The 15,815-nt window shown below is 52.2% G+C and overlaps 1 protein-coding gene and 1 pseudogene across 1 annotated transcript in view; one reads left to right on the top strand and one right to left on the bottom strand.

Moving 5' to 3' along the window:
- STK10 (serine/threonine kinase 10) overlaps positions 1–15,815 on the top strand; it is a 130,365-nt gene that overhangs the window by 8,929 nt on the left and 105,621 nt on the right. The window lies entirely within an intron of this gene.
- LOC102187894 lies at positions 3,194–4,146 on the bottom strand (annotated as a pseudogene).

Raw genomic sequence — 15,815 nt, 5'->3', positions numbered from 1 at the left:
GCCTCAGCCTCCACTGGATCTGAGCCCCAGGACGGCAGTGGTGGCCTCTCACACGGAGGAAGTGGTGACGGTCACCGGCAGGGCGAGCAGAGGAAGTGGCAGGGGAAGGGGGTGGCGTCGGGGGGAAGCTGGGTGCCCTGGGGCCCTGGCGGGGGTGGGCTGCTGGTGCCCCAGGACCCGAAGGCGCTGAGCACTCCCGCGGGCGGGTGGGGGGCGTGTCACACGGCTGCCTCCTCCCGCCCCGCTGCCTTGCACTCACTCTGCTTTCTCTTCCCCTTTCTCTCTGCTTTCCCCTTTACTACATTTTTTTTCTTCCTTCTTCTATAGGTGTTTTTTTTTTTCCTCTTTAATAACAGGCTGTACCAGAACCAGAATCCAGGGCCTAAGGGTGGAGGGCGTGGAGTGACTGAAGACTCAGCATGAGCCAGCCTCCCCGTCCAAGGGAAGATGGGGGCCACTGGGAGGAACTGAAGGAAGCGCAGCCTCTCTGCCTCAGGGCCTTTGCGCTTGCTGGTTCTGCTGCCAGCCGCTCTTGTGTGGCTGCACAGCTGGCTCCTTCTCGTCCTGCAGTGACGGCTCCCTGCTGACTTCCTTCAGAGCCCCCTCACAAACTGCGATTCTCTTCTCTGTCACCTTATTTATTTTCTTTCTTCTGAGGATGTAAGGTCCTGGAGAGCAGGGAGTAATCAATCCATCCTTTGTGGATAGTAGATCCGTGGTAGACACCGAGTTAATACCTGCTGCACGAGTGCGTGATGAATAGTGACGCCAGGCCCAGCTCCCCGCCCGCCCCAGCCAGCGCTGTGTGATGGGTGCTGGCCCTGAAATCAGCGCTAGGCTTTCTCCTGGCTTCCCCTGCTGTGTGCTCTATGACCTTGGGAAGGTCACCTCGGCAGTTTGAGGCTCAGTATCTTGAGCTGTAAAACGAGGATCAACGCAGTGCTTCCCTCAGGGAGTCTGTGGAGATGGAGGCGTGTAGCCAGCCCTAACACGGCGCGCACCGTGGAGGAGGAAGTGGATGGGACTGTCGCCACTGTGATTCTCTGCGGGTTGACCGGATTGCCTGGCCCAGCTCTCTGAGGATTAACAAAGGCTGAGTCCCTTGAGGCCCCTGGTCCAGCTCCCCTTGTCTGTCACGCTGGAGGCTGCTCCTGGGTAGATGCTGGTGTTCAGGTCTCGGGAATCAGCCTAAAATTTACTGCTGTTATTATTTTTTAAAAACAGTTTCATTTATTTATTGTTGGCTGTGCTGGGTCTTCGTTGCCATGTGGGCTTTCCTCTCGCTGCAGACAGTGGGGGCTGCTCTCCAGCTGCGGTGCTCCGGGTGCTTACTGAGGTGTCTCCTCTTGTGGACCCAGGCTCTAGGGGCTGCGGGCTTCAGGAGCGGTGACGTGTGGGCTCAGCGGCTGCAGCTCCCGGGCTCTGGAGCACAGGCTTGGTAGCTGTGGCGCGTGGGCTTGGCTGCTCTGTGGCGTGTGGGATCTTCCCAGACCAGGGCTTGAACCCATGTCTCCTGCATTGGAGGCGGACTCTTTCTCAGCGGGCCCCTAGGGAGGCCCTGCCGCTGGGCTGTGAGGATGAACGTGATTCCGTAAAGAGGTTCTTTACTGGCCCCCTTGGGGAAGTTTGCTGCCCCGCGAGCTCTGTGCCTGCCCCCCGGCCCGCTGGCCCAGCGCAGGCAAGGCCACCCCTGGTGTCTGGAAGAGCGGCAGTCCCACCCTGGGGAGCAGCCGGCGCCGCTGCCTCTCTCCCCTTCGCCCTCCTTCCTGGAAAGCGCTGGCCTGGCGTGTCTGGCCTCACAGACCCAACTCTTGGCCCTCTGAGGAGGTTCCCACAGAGCTGGCTTTGTCGCCCTGAGGAATGGCCCCGACGGAGCTGGCATGCCTCTCTACCCGGCTTTAAGATTCCTTCTACCTTCGACTTGCCTCTTGGTCGGCTCTGCTGCCATACTGGTGAGGCCTAGATCTTTCTCGAGCCTTCTTTTCCCCCGGGTGCCCTTCACACCCCTAGCCCCACTCTGAGGTGACAGCTGGGGCTGAGGAGCCGTGACTGGTGTGCTTCCGTTCGTGAGGAATCTGGACCCCAGGTGCCAGTGCCAGCCTCTGTCACTTGTCCTGATTCCCCAGTCTGTATGCAGGACCGACTCCTGGGGCCAGCAAGGTGTACTGCGGAAGGCCCCAGAACCAGCCCGTGCCTCCTGCAAGAGCCTCCCTCAGAGGCTCTGGACTTGCTGACGCTCTTCACCCTGTGAGTCGCAGCAAGGCTGCTGTCTTTGCTGTGTGACTTGGGCTAGTGAAGCTATCCCTCTGAGCCTCCTCAGCTTCTTTTCCTTCTGGAAAATAGGGAGAATACGGTCCCTCTCACAAGCAGGACCAAAGAGTCTTTGCACCTGTGATCTTAGTCACCACTTACTTACTTACCACTTCCCAGGGGCACCCAGCCAGGACTCAGCAGAACTGACCCAGGCGCGGCCTCACATCTCAGACCTATCCAGGGTCCCTGCCTCTGTGACCTGTGAGGGGTGCAGTGGCCCTGCTGTTTGGAGACCTGTCTGGCTATCTGTAGATCGCGTCTCAGGCTTTCGAACACGGCACATGTGACCAGGATAGACAGTCCAGTGACAGGGGATTGGCTAGGTCTGCGGTGGGCCCGCCGTTCAGTCTGCAGTCGTAGTCGGAGAGGATGCTGTGGACGAGTGTTTTGCGACCCGAACAGCTGTTCGTGGCATATTGCTAAGTAAAAAGGAGAATGCATATCAGTGTATACAGTTAAATCCCATTTTTGTGAAGTATGCAAGAATACATTTGTGAAGAGGAAAAAAAAAGGCATGAGTGAATTACTGTGGAATGCTCACTGTGGCTGAGTTCTGCTCCTAGCATCTTTGATGTATTAACTCACTGAGTGCTCACAGCCGCCCGTGAGGCAGGAACTGTTAACATCTTTGTTGTTCCAAGTAGGAAATGAGGGGCAGAGTGGTCACCTAAGTCCCCTGGGACGTGCTGGCGTGGACTTGCCAGACAAATCTGGGTACATCCATACCGTGGAATCCTGGGAGGAGGTGCTCCAAGATGCTGGAGGCGGTTATCTCTGGGACGATGCCTTGTTTGATTTCCTTCTTGCTGCCGTTATATTTTGAAGATGTTCTTTAAGTACATAATTGTGTTTTAAAAAATAACAGGTAACATGGCTTGTCACCATTGAAAGTCTGATTTTTAAACAGATTCTTGGACTGGTGGGTCATATCCATCAGCCTGTTCAACTTCAACACCTGTTTCATCCCCAGGAGATTTTCCAGAACTCTTGCCTTCACTGTGGATGCTCCATGAATGTTCCCAATTCAAGGCTGCTGTTCTTCAGCATTTTTACTTTTCTAGCAAAGACATCATGGAGTGGCTAAAGAGATTTACAGGCCTTTCCTGTGTCTTCTCCAGCGTGTCTGGAATCAGTCTGTTGATGACATCTTTCAAGTTTTGTCTGCATCTCTCGAGCCATGATTTCCATCATCTTATGGACCTGGCGGACCTGCTGATGCTGGGCGTGGGAGATCTTCCAAATCCGATTGTTGCGTTTTTTAGTAAAACCCACACAGAATAGGTGAAGCAGATAACCCTTGGCAGTCTTAACATCAGTGTGAACTTCAGTCATGTCTACCATGTTTTGACCATGGAACACGTTTTGTAGTGGCTAAGATCCATGCTGTGGCTATCAGTCAGGCAGTTTTTTGCTCTGAACATCCTCAGTAGTTAGCTTGAATTTTCTAAATGCAGCTTCATGATTCTGCAGATCAGCAAGGCTCACTTCAAATACACAACTCTTGGAACTTCCCTGGTGGTCCAGGAGCTAAGACTCCATGTTCCCAATCCAGGAGTCCCTGATCAGGGAACTAGATCCCACATGCTACAACTAAGACCCAGCACAGCCAAATAAATAAAAATAAATGTTTAAAAAAAGGCTAAAACACAGCCCCTGAGGCTGCCAGCGTGATTTTGCTTCCTTGAGTTCCCGTGACTCATGTTTTCCCATATTTCTTATATTCAGTGTTGCTGGCGCTTTCATGTCATAGCAGTCTTTCTTAGAAAATGGGTCAACCACTTTCTTGTTGGCTCCCTTTTTACCTCCTTTTATAAGGCACTTGCTGACCGCCATGCTGCTGCTCAGAGAGCCAAAAGGTACATAATGCTTTTGGAATAATAATAATTAAAAAAAACCAGCACACGAAGTATTGTTGATTGAAAACACAGGGGAGCCTCAACTTCTCTGAGATTTGGGACTGACTGGAAGACAGGGTTGGTAAGAGTACATGACCCCAGGTCGTGGTGAAGGTTGAGTAGAGTGCCTGGCCTCGTGCAGGGGGCATGTTGTTGCTAAGTTGCAGCCCCGTGGACTGCAGCCCGCCGTACTTTCCTGTCCTTTGCTGTCTCCCAGAGTTTGCTCAAACTCATGTCCATTGAGTCGATGGTGCCATCCAGTCGTCTCATCCTCTGTCATCCCCTTCTCCTCCTGCCCACCTTTTCCAACATGAGGGTCTTTTCCAGTGAGTCGGCTCTTCACATCAGGGCCTGGATAAAGGTGCTTCCTTCCCCCGTGCTCAGGAGCCCAGGCTGCCCGCCCCGCCCGTGACTCAGCACTCTGCCCTCTGAGTAGTGAGAGCTTGAGCAGGTGGGAGCAGGAGTCTCAGGGGGCAGAGCACCTGTCACCTGTCCCGCCTCCTCTATCCGTGGTCCACAGGCTTGGGTTCCCTAGCGCTTTGGAAGCTCTGAGAGCCGGAAGCTCCCACATCCCCAGCCAAGTTGGCCAGGTTGCGGGGTTTTTGGCCAAGGCCTGGTGTGGTATCTTCAGGGCCAATCCTGTTTGGGTTTTACTGTTTTATTTGCTGGCCCAGAAGGATTCTGAGGCTCGGCATTTCCCTGCTGTGCCAGCATGGCCTGCCAGGGTTCTCTTCCCCGAGGGAGAGAGAGATTAAATGCCTGTCTTTGAAGCCATGTCACTCCTCTGCTTTTGTGTTTCATGATCTTGGCCCTCCTTAAGTGTCACTTGTTCTGAAACTCAGCCGTTTCATTTCTCACTGAACTGAAACTTGGCCTGGCGATTATTGATCAGAAAGTGGTTTTCTCTCATTATTAACTGTGTATGTCCTGGCCCAGCCAAAGGCTTTGGCTCCCCCAAGGTAAAGAGGGCCTACCTTCCAAAACCAGAGAACAGATTAGAGTCAGGAATCTCAGTGTGTTAAGGAGACAGTGGGCTTCTTGTCACTTTCCTTTCTTATGTGGAGGGCCTTACTTTTGTCTGTTTACAAGGAGATGCACACACCAATTCATCCACCCATCCATTCATCTACCCATCCATCTGTCTATTATTTTAAAATACCTATTGGCTGGATAGAGTAACGTTAATAATATTAATAATTAACATTATTAATAATACATTGGTGAACAAGATAAACATAGTTTTAGGCTTTTAAAAACCAAAAAGACACAGTGCCAAGTGAAGGCAGTAACACCCAATAGACTGGTGTTCATAGAAGCCAGCAACAAGGTCGTCTCTGGTGCCTTTGGGGAAGAGAGGAAGGTTTGATGATGGTTTACTCCCTAGACACACCTTCCTTCCTTTACCCCTCTCTCACGTACTTCTCTTCTCCCGTCCGCTGATTCTTCCTCTTACTCAGTCTGGCATTCATCTGTCAGTCTGTTCATCTATCTGTCAGCCCATTTGCTCATCTTCCCATCCACCCACCCACCCATCCACCCACCCACCCATCCATCCACCCACCCACCTATCCACCCATCCTCCCACACATCCATCCTTTCCTACACTCTCCCTCCTACCCATTTCCCACCCATCCATCCATCCACAGTATAGGATTCTGTATTCTATACATCTATGCATATACCCTTAATACCCACCCCCTTCCTATTTGTCCATCCACTTCCCCATCTGCCCAGCCATTCTCTCATCTGCTTATATACCCACCACCCATGTTCCCATCCACCCACTGGCTATTCTGTAACAGGTTGTGTGGGATAGGACAAGATGAAGCAGAGATGGGCTTTAGCTTTTCAGGACTCACAGTCAGGTCAGAGAGAGAATCTGTGAACACAAAGGACTGTGGAAGACTTTGGTGGTGGTATGGTGGTTAAGACTCCGCCTGTCAATGCGGGGGACACAGGTTTGATGCCTGGTCCGGGAAGATGCCACAGGCCCCAGAGCAATAAGCCTGTGCACCACGCCTGCTGAGCCCATGCTCTGCAGCAAGAGAGGCCACCGCAGCGAGAGGCCCTGCACCCAGACAGTAGCCCCCACTCACCAGAAGTAGAGAAAGCCCGTGCACAGCAACAAAGACCCAGATGAAAAAAGGGCTATGGCACCAGGCTAACTGTGATGAGAACCCTAGTAAGGTGTGAGAAGTTCTAGCAGAGGGTGGGAGCTGGGGTTCTGGGAACGTCTCATGGAGCAGGCTGGGGTTGAGTTAGACTTTGTGGAGTGGTTAAACATGGGTATGGCGAAGGCACTCCTCATGGAGGAAGGAGCATCAAGAAAGGCCGGTAAGTAGGGGGCCTCAGGCACTGGCTGTCGCAGGAGGTGATTGCCAGGGAGCGGTGGGGTCCTGGAGGAGTGGAAGGGGCAGATCACCAGGGCCAGGGGCGCCAGGCCCTGGAATTTGGGCTTTATCGCATCGACAGCAGGGAGCCATTGAGGGTTCATCCGAGAGGGTCTCCGGTAGGAGGCAGTGAGGGAGACAGAAGAAAGGGGCTGGTGCACACAGCCGCTGGGCAGGGGCTCCTGGAGAGTGTCCTCTGGAGGGGAAGCGCACCAGGCACAGGGCTGCACCTGAGTGGAGTCCTGGCAGCCACTTCCTAGCTGTGTGGCCGGGGCCAAGTCACCGCCCTACCTGGGCCTGTTTCCTATTCAACAGGAGGAGATGGCGGGGCTTTGCAGCTCTCGTGGACCCGTGCTGGCTAAGGTGGGATACTCCTTATCCTGCCTCAAGAGGCCGTCGGAGGCCTCGGCAGGCCCTTTGGCATCTTGGCCCCCTAGGACTCAAGCCTCGGGAAGGCGGGGCTGCGGCGCTGTGGCTCCACTCTGCCCCCCACTCATGCCTGCCAGCGTCTGAGCCCAAGGCCACGACTGCCACCCATCCTGTCCGCGGCCCGTGGACCACCCTACTCGAGTTGATGTTGAGCCCTTCCCTGACACATGGTGGGCTTCACTGTGACCCTGCTTTCCTCCAGGGCCCAACTTCCTCCTTCCTTAATTGAGAGTTGAAGGTTTCCCCACGATTGGTGACCGTTGTCACCACGCAGATTGACTGTGTGCAGGCAGGGACAGCCCAGCTGGACACTGTGGGGCGCGACCAGCCCCTCCTTGGCTCCAGTGGCCTCAGCCTCTCTGGACACAGGCCTGGCTCGGTGTCCCGAGTCAGTCAGGGGGACGAGGGAAACAGAGACCTTTCGCCTTGACCGCTCCTCCTTTGGCTCTGACCCGCTGGCCTGGCTGCTCATCTGACAGGTCAGCTGCGAGCCTTTCCTCACGCCTGCCGCCCAGCCAGGTTGCTAGGCAACCTCACAGCTGATCCCCACCCAAGGTTCTTCTACCCGCTCTCTGCACTCAGGCCTTTTGTGCAGTGATGAGACTGTTCTGTATCTGCTCTATTCAGTATGGTAGCCGCTCTTCACTGGGGTTAATGTTAACTGGGAAACTGCATTTTAAGTTTCATTTAATTCAGGTAACTTGAATAGGCACCTGAGGCTCGTAGCTACCATACTGGATGGTGCAGTTCCGGGGGGTTCCTGAGAGGACAGGTGCTTTTAAAGCAAGTTCTGGATGAAAGGGCCACTTTCTGTGCCTCAACCCCAGTCTGTCCTCACCAAGACCACTGTGGCTGATTGCTAGATGTCCATTGAGTGAAAATCACCTTTAGAAACCCCGTGGATTCCTTAATCTGTGTTTCAGAACCTCCTTGTCCAGAAAGTGAAGTGTGAGAGTGTTAATCGCTCAGTTGTGTCCGACTCTTTGCTACCTCATGGGCCGTAGCCTGCCAGGCTCCTCTGTCTATGGGATTCTCCAGGCAAGAACACTGGAGTAGTTTGCCGTTCCCTTCTTCAGGGAATCGAACCTGGGTCTCCTGCATTGCAGGCAGATTCAGTTATAGCTTAGCTATAATTTTATCATCCAGCTTCATTTACTTATTATTATGGCTCAATTATCTTTTTCTTATTACTACATTATTTTCCTATTTATCGTTTTAAAGGATTGCTTAATATCCCACTAAGTTGATTTAGCCATCATCCTTGGGTTGAATATTTAGGTTATTCCCACTGTGTGGATCACAATAAACTGTGGAAAATTCTGAAAGAGATGAGAATACCAGACCACCTAACCTGACTCTTGAGAAATCTGTATGCAGGTCAGGAAGCAACAGTTAGAACTGGACATGGAACAACAGACTGGTTCCAAATAGGAAAAGGAGTACATCAAGGCTGTATACTGTCACCCTGCTTATTTAACTTATACGCAGAGTACATCATGCGAAACACTGGACTGGAAGAAGCACAAGCTGGAATCAAGATTGCCGGGAGAAATATCAATCACCTCAGATATGCAGATGACACCACCCTTATGGCAGAAAGTGAAGAGGAGCTAAAATGCTCTTGATGAAAGTGAAAGAGGAGAGCGAAAAAGTTGGCTTAAAGCTCAACATTCAGAAAACGAAGATCATGGCATCTGGTCCCATCACTTCATGGGAAACAGACGGGCAAACAGTGGAAGCAGTGTCAGACTTTATCTTGGGGGGCTCCAAAATCACTGCAGATGGTGACTGCAGCCATGAAATTAAAAGATGCTTACTGCTTGGAAGAAAAGTTATGACCAACCTAGATAGCAGATTGAAAAGCAGAGACATTACTTTGCCAACAAAGGTCCATCTAGTCAAGGCTATGGTTTTTCCTGTGGTCATGTATGGATGTGAGAGTTGGACTGTGAAGAAGGCTGAGCGCCAAAGAATTGATGCCTTTGAACTGTGGTGTTGGAGAAGACTTTTGAGAGTCCCTTGGACTGCAAGGAGATCCAACCAGTCCATTCTGAAGGAGATCAGCCCTGGGATTTCTTTGGAAGGAATGATGCTGAAGCTGAAACTCCAGTACTTTGGCCACCTCATGCAAAGAGTTGACTCATTGGAAAAGACTCTGATGCTGGGAGGGATTGGGGGCAAGAGGAGAAGGGGACGACCGAGGATGAGATGGCTGATGGCATCACGAACTCGATGGACGTGAATCTGAGTGAACTCCGGGAGTTGGTGATGGACAGGGAGGCCTGGCGTGCTGCGATTCATGGGGTTGCAAAGAGTCGGACACGACTGAGCGACTGAACTGAACCACTTTGTTTGCCATTATTCTGGGCTAATGTGAATTTGATCCTAGTACACGTTTTCTCTTGTCTTTTTTGGAATTATTTCCTGGCCTTACATTCTCAGGAGTGAGTGCTAATAGGCTTAAAAGGTATTTTCTAGGCTCTGGAAATCTGTTGCCAATTTTGGTCTTTATGAGATTGAATCTGTCTGTATTCTCATCAGTAATGAATTTACCTATTTTACCATTTGTTTGCTTACCAGCATTGGAGGTTGTCATTTTTCCTTCTTTGTTAATTTAAAAGTGTAATGTGACTTTCTCTGCTTTTGGGGAGGAAGAGTCTTGTGGCAGAAGAATCTGTTTGCCTGGAGCCTGTTAGTAACTGCATTTCCCATCTGGGTTGCTGATCCCATTTTATCCATCAGGTCCTCTGAGAAGCCTCAGTAAAGGTCACCTTGTAGATCATGGTGCCGTTGGGAGTGAAGGTAGTTCTCATTACACACGTGTTGCATGGTGAAGTATTTTCATAGGTGTCTACTGTCTGCTAGAACAACCCCAGATTTAGGGGCTCATTTCCTTTTTGGTGGCAAAAGACAGTCATCCAAAAGGGAGCCTAAGGGCAGGGCCTGCGTCAGGATCGGTGGCCCCAGGTGCCCCACAGCCCCTCAGCGGAGGTCCCCCTCCATCGTGGCCTTCCTGGCCTTGGCCTCATCCTCAGGTAGGCTGTCCAAAGGGGTGGCAAGATGGGCTGCCAGACCCTTTAGCCTTCCCGTCTTACAGTCTACCAACCCAAGAGAAAGAAAAAAAGATGTATTTGGTGATAAGTTGAGCAAAAAATTTAAAAACACACGCACAAAAGACCATTTGGGTACAACCCTGTTGGCCTGCCACTGGGTGTGACTGAGTGGCTGGGCTGGGCTCTGTGCCAGGACCGTGTGGGCTCAGCCCCTCATGAATCTCTTGCACGAAGAGTGAAAGAGGGGCAGTTCCCAAAAGCGACTGGTGCTGTGGGTCCTCAGGCGGAACCGGATGCAGGCCAGTCCCCCTGCTGCCCCGCTTTAGGATTCATTTCCAGGCAGCTCCAGGGGCTCCCAGGCCTGAAGTGAGCTGCGCCCAGGGAACAGGCGCCCCCACCCCCCGCCAGTCAGGCCCTTCAGCGCGTGTGCGCTCATTCACGGTTTGCTTCTGCAGATAGCGCAGTCGCCGCAGCCTGCACTCTGCGCCCTGCATAGCCTTCACAGACTCAGCTTCCCCAGCTGCGGACTGGGGACTGGGCGCTGGGGTTTGGGAGGGGCGACTGATGTTCTTTCTGGTCCCTGTGCTCCGATAGCAGTCCTTTCCCGGAGGAGGGGGAGGGCGGGACGCAGCGGTCAGCCTGCAGCCAGGAGGGCAGGGAGGGCCCGGGCCGTCCCCAGCTGGCTGTGTGGGTGACTTTCAGGAAGCCCTCAGCCCCTGGCTGGGCCCCTTGGCTTGGGCGGGGCTTCTGCTGAAGGGTGGTTCCCGCCTCCTTGGGGCCGGCCGTGCTGCACAAGGCGGAGGATTGTTCCCAGAGAGGTGCCTGGGCGGGAAACACAAGTGGCCACTGTGTGTCTGCTCTCAGGGTGTGGGGCGAGGTGCTAGTCACCGCTGGCCAGCAGTGCAGCGCTGGGTGGGGGCTCTTGCCGTCTGTCCTTCGCTGGACCCCAGCCTTGCCTCAGTCGGTGGGAGACGGACGTCAGAGGCCACAGATGGCTGTTTGTTCTTTATATGACTTCCTTGTCTGTCAACTCCCACTGTGTCCCATCCACGTGGACAACCTTTAGCTTTCCAGTACCCACCCACTCCCCAAGCGGCCCTCACAGCAGACTCTGCAGAGAGCTTGGCTATCATGTCCCCTTTCTCCTACTGCAGAATTTACAGGAACCTCTGGCAGAATGGTCAGGAACATGGATTTTGAAGTCACGTGGGCTTCTATTTAACTTCCAGCCCTGCTGTTATACCTGCTCTGTGACTTTGAGCAAATGACTTCACCTCTCCGGGCATCAGTTTTCTTGCATAGGTAAAATGAGGCTCTTATAGACGTATGTATTCTCAAGTTCCAGACCAAGAGAAGCCGAGCTGCTTTCATCTGCTCCATCCTATAATCTCATGTTAGAACTTAAGGGCAGTCACTGTGTCCTCGTCACTGACTAGTAAACCTGAATGTCCGTCACTGTGTTCTCTACAAGTTTTGTGAACCCGAACATACTTAATCACAATGCAATGATAAATAATGGCCCTAATGTCCACCAAAAGGAGCCACAAAGCTCAGAAATGCATTTTGAAATGTCAAACAAGGAATAAATCACATTCAGGATAGTTTTAACGTTAGGTATTTTATTATATGCATTTATCCTATGCTATGCATTATTTAATATGTACACATTTATGGTATATGTCTCTCTCTCTCTCTATATATATATATATACATAGCTGCTGCTGCTGCTAAGTCGCTTCAGTCGTGTCCGACTCTGTGCGACCCCATAGACGGCAGCCCACCAGGCTCGCCCGTCCCTGGGATTCTCCAGGCAAGAACACTGGAGTGGGTTGCCATTGTCTTCTCCAATGCATGAAAGTGAAAAGTGAAAGTGAAGTCGCTTAGTCGTGTCTTCGCAACCCCATGGACTGCAGCCTTACCAGGCTCCTCTGCCCATGGGATTTTCCAGGCAAGAGTACTGGAGTGGGGTGCCATCGCCTTCTCCCATATACATAGCTAGTATCTCAGCATATTTGAATACTTTAATTCTTTCTAGGTGAAAGAGTTTACAAAGTATCTTTTTTCCTACTGCTTAACAAAAAAGGTGACAATTACTCTTGTTCACCCTATTCGACTGATTAAAAATAACAATTTTTGCTGAAAGAAAAAAGAGGCTCTCTCTTTTTTTTTAAATTTGTTTTTGTTGAATTTGTTATGATATTGTTCTGTTTTATGTTTTGGTTTCTTGGCCAAGAAGTGTGTGGGATCTTAGTTCCCTGATCAGGGATTGAACCCGTACCCTTGCATTGGAAGGTAAAGTCTCAACCACTGGGCCACCAGGGAATTCCCGAAAGAGGCTCTTAATAATACGATGCTCTTGTAAACATTAATTGAGGGGATTAATGAGGGCCCGGTGTCTTCTTGGGCCCTCTCTAAGCTCTGCTGCTTTGGAGTTAGTTTAGCTTTCAGGCTCCCCTTGGGAGCATGATGACCTGGCAGCTTGACTGTGGTAGGCAGTGCCAGAGGCTAGCAGTGAAAGAGAGCTCAGGGCAGTCTTCTGAGACTGCATTTCATTGGTCGACTTGATCACGTCTGTCCTTGAACCAATCACCGTGGTGACACGGAATGCAGTGTACTGACTGGATGGCATAAATCATCTACCTGCTTCTAGATAAGGTGGTGGGATCAGCCGCATTCCAGCTTGGGGACTGGGAATGAGAATGGGTTGGCTCCTCTGAAGAAAGATCAGGGAAGGGTGAGTTATGTTATGCGAGGGCAATAATTCCAACCTTTAGGAAGAAATTCTTCACTGGAAAAGTGCCTCACAAATAATAGGGACTCCCTAAATGATGCTTGAATGAATGAATGGGGAATAAGCTGATTCCCACCAGCCTAGTGTAGTAAAGAACACTGAACTGGGAGTAAGACCACTGCAGCTCCCAGTCCTGGGTGGGTCCTGATATCTCCCTGAGCTTCAGTGTGCTCATCTAGGAAATGGGCGTGATGGCTGATACCTCACTCCTGAGCAGGTTAAATCCTGGCTCTCTAGTCCTCCGCAGCTACCAAGCACTCTGGCAGTGAGTGGTTGCTATTGGCTGTGGTTGTTGCTTATCTTTAGCAAAGGGAGGTGGCGCTGGGCCCTTGCCAGGACGGACGTGCTGAGAACTGATGCAGAGCTCAGGCTGTTTGAGATAGGCAGGCTGGAATTTGGATTCACCCTTCACCCCCCTAACCCCATCTGCTGTGTGACCCGAGGCGTTTACTGTGACTCTCTGAGTCTGTTTCCTCACCTGTAAATCGGGAATGCTGGTATTTGTCTCGAAGGGCTGCGTTGAGGATGAAGTGAGAAATTCTATTTAAGGCCTGTAACAGCACACAGTGAGTGCTCAGACAGTGTTAACTGGTTTATAATAGCGATTATTACTCCTCTGTGGCCTTCAGGTGACAGACTGCTGCTGCCACCTACTTGCCATCTGCCTCTATGGGGATTCGATTATGAGCTGCTAACCTTCAGCATCCCCTGAAGGGAGCTGAGAATGGAGATCAGAAACCAGGCCCTCTGTGCACTGGGAACAACTGGAAGAACAGGTCTTCAGGTAGATGTTTCCAGAGACAATTTTATGAGTAAAGTCTTGCATCTTCTCATATCTAGAAAAGCACTAGAATCTTTCATGGTGATGTCAGTTTTTCGTGACTAGCAGAGATCTTCTGCCACAACTATGTGCTTGATTGCACGTACTCCTCTTTCACCAAAATCACATACATACTGACCTTCCCCCGGCCTCTTTGGAGCAATCTTTCAGGGCTGTCTGAAATGCTGTCTCCCGGGCTATAGTCCTCATTTTGCCCCAAATAAACCTTAGCTCACAACCCTCACGTTGTGCATTTTTTTCAGTTGACACTGCCTTAACCAGGCTATTAGAGCATTTAATTTGGCCAGGTCACTTCATGTGCCCTGACTGTTGGCAGCCCGTCCTGGCAGGCTCCGGGTCTCCGTGAAATCAGAGAGAGGTGCTGTGGCGGGCGTTCCTCGGTGTTGATGTTGGTGCCCTGCCTGAGGCTGGACCCTGTGGCCAGTGCTGCGTTTCAGGGTGGAGTGCAGGACAGATTTAATGCTCTCCCGGAAAACAGCCCCTGCCTGGGCCTCTTCTACCTGCAGGAGAGAAGAGTCCTTTAAAGGAAATCCAGGAAAAGGTGACTGTAGCCTCCTTCACCAGCTCTCAGGAGTGAAAGATGGGCACGTAAGGGCAGCCTTTGCTAGCTTAGCTCGCCATGCACTGCTGCGGCAGAAGCCTGGGAGGGCGTGGCCGCGGGGGTCGCCTCGGTCACGTGGCCCTCGCTGTAGCTGCTTGCTGAGCCCTCTACTGTCTTTTCTGTAAATGAGCAGAGTGGGTCTTAGCTTTGCTTCTGGATCTGGACAGGAGGAGGAGAGTGAATGCTGTACTGTGAAAGGATGCGTTGATGGTCTTCTAGTGGGACAGAAAAAATCAGCTTTACAAGAAATGAAAGGGCAGGCACCTCATCAGTTAAGTGTGTGTGTGTGTTGTGTGTGTGTGTGTGAGAGCGCGCTCGAGTGCCTGATTGCTTAATTGTTGAGAGAGAGAGAGCGCCTGATTACTTAATTGATGAATTTCTAAGGCGTTCCAAGCAAGTTTTCAAAACTGAGTTCAGGGGGGCGGACCTGACCCAGGGAGGGCCGGGGGAGCAGGGTGATGTCTAGGATGGACGATGGCCTCAGGGAACAGCCCCGCACGAAAGTCCGTTCCCTGAACTGAGCTCCGGGGCCAGACGTGGAAGGTTCCCTAGACCACGTGGCCACTCCCGGGTGCAGACCCTGGAGCGGGGCTGCCTGTGTTCCTGTTCAGCCCCGTGACCCGAGTTGCTGGGGCTCTGCCTCAGTCTCCCCATCCAAGGTAACAGTTGCACCTGCCTGGCAGGATGCTTGAGGAGGTACGTGAGTGACCACGTGTCGAAGTGTAGACAAGGGTCCCACGTGGAGCGGGCCCTTGAGAAATGTCAAAGCATTATTGTCACTGTGTGGACTTGTGTCACTGCGAACTTGGTGGCTCAGTTAATGGAAACGTTTACCTAAACCGAGAATAAATTTACAAATGAGCCTAAAAGTTGCCTATTGGCATCACTTCCTTCCTCCCAGTTTCCATGCCCCCCGCCCCAGGCATGCTGTCTCACCGCCGGCAGCAGAGATGGGTCTCCCCCGCTAGCCACTGAGCTGCTTGGGGCCAGGGCTGGGTGGATGTGTCTGCATCACTGGTACCGCGGGCAGGGCCTCTGGTCTCAGAGGCCTCTGAGTTCTGGGGGTGACGGGGGACCTTGGAGAGTAGTGTGCAGTGCCAGAATGCTGAAAGAGGACCTAGGTTCAGATTCTGGGACTGCCTCTCTGGTTCCAGCCTTGTCCCTCTCTCTAGTCAGTAGAATGGGTTACTGTGTGAGGTGACGTGAGTGCCCGTTGTCATCCGCAGGGTGCTGGGTGGCGCAGCTGTCAGCGTTTCCATCGGCTCACGTGGCAGAGCTGTCCTGTTAGGCACGTGCCATGTGGCATGTCCTCGGAACAGCACCGAGGTGTGAAGTCTAGGGTGGCCCGTTTTCCATGCACTTTCCAGCAGACTGCTGTTCAAAGGCTGCAGACGAGCGCTGGCTTTTAGGCCCGTGTTGGAGGACAGCGTGCTCTCTCTCACTGGGGGCCCCCTTTCCCCTGACCAGAGGCACAGTGGATGGGCGCTCCAAGAAATGCCCTC

The sequence above is a fragment of the Capra hircus genome, chromosome 20, assembly GCF_001704415.2.
Source record: "Capra hircus breed San Clemente chromosome 20, ASM170441v1, whole genome shotgun sequence".
Lineage (NCBI taxonomy): Eukaryota > Metazoa > Chordata > Mammalia > Artiodactyla > Bovidae > Capra > Capra hircus.
This window is presented reverse-complemented; position numbering and strand designations above follow the sequence as displayed.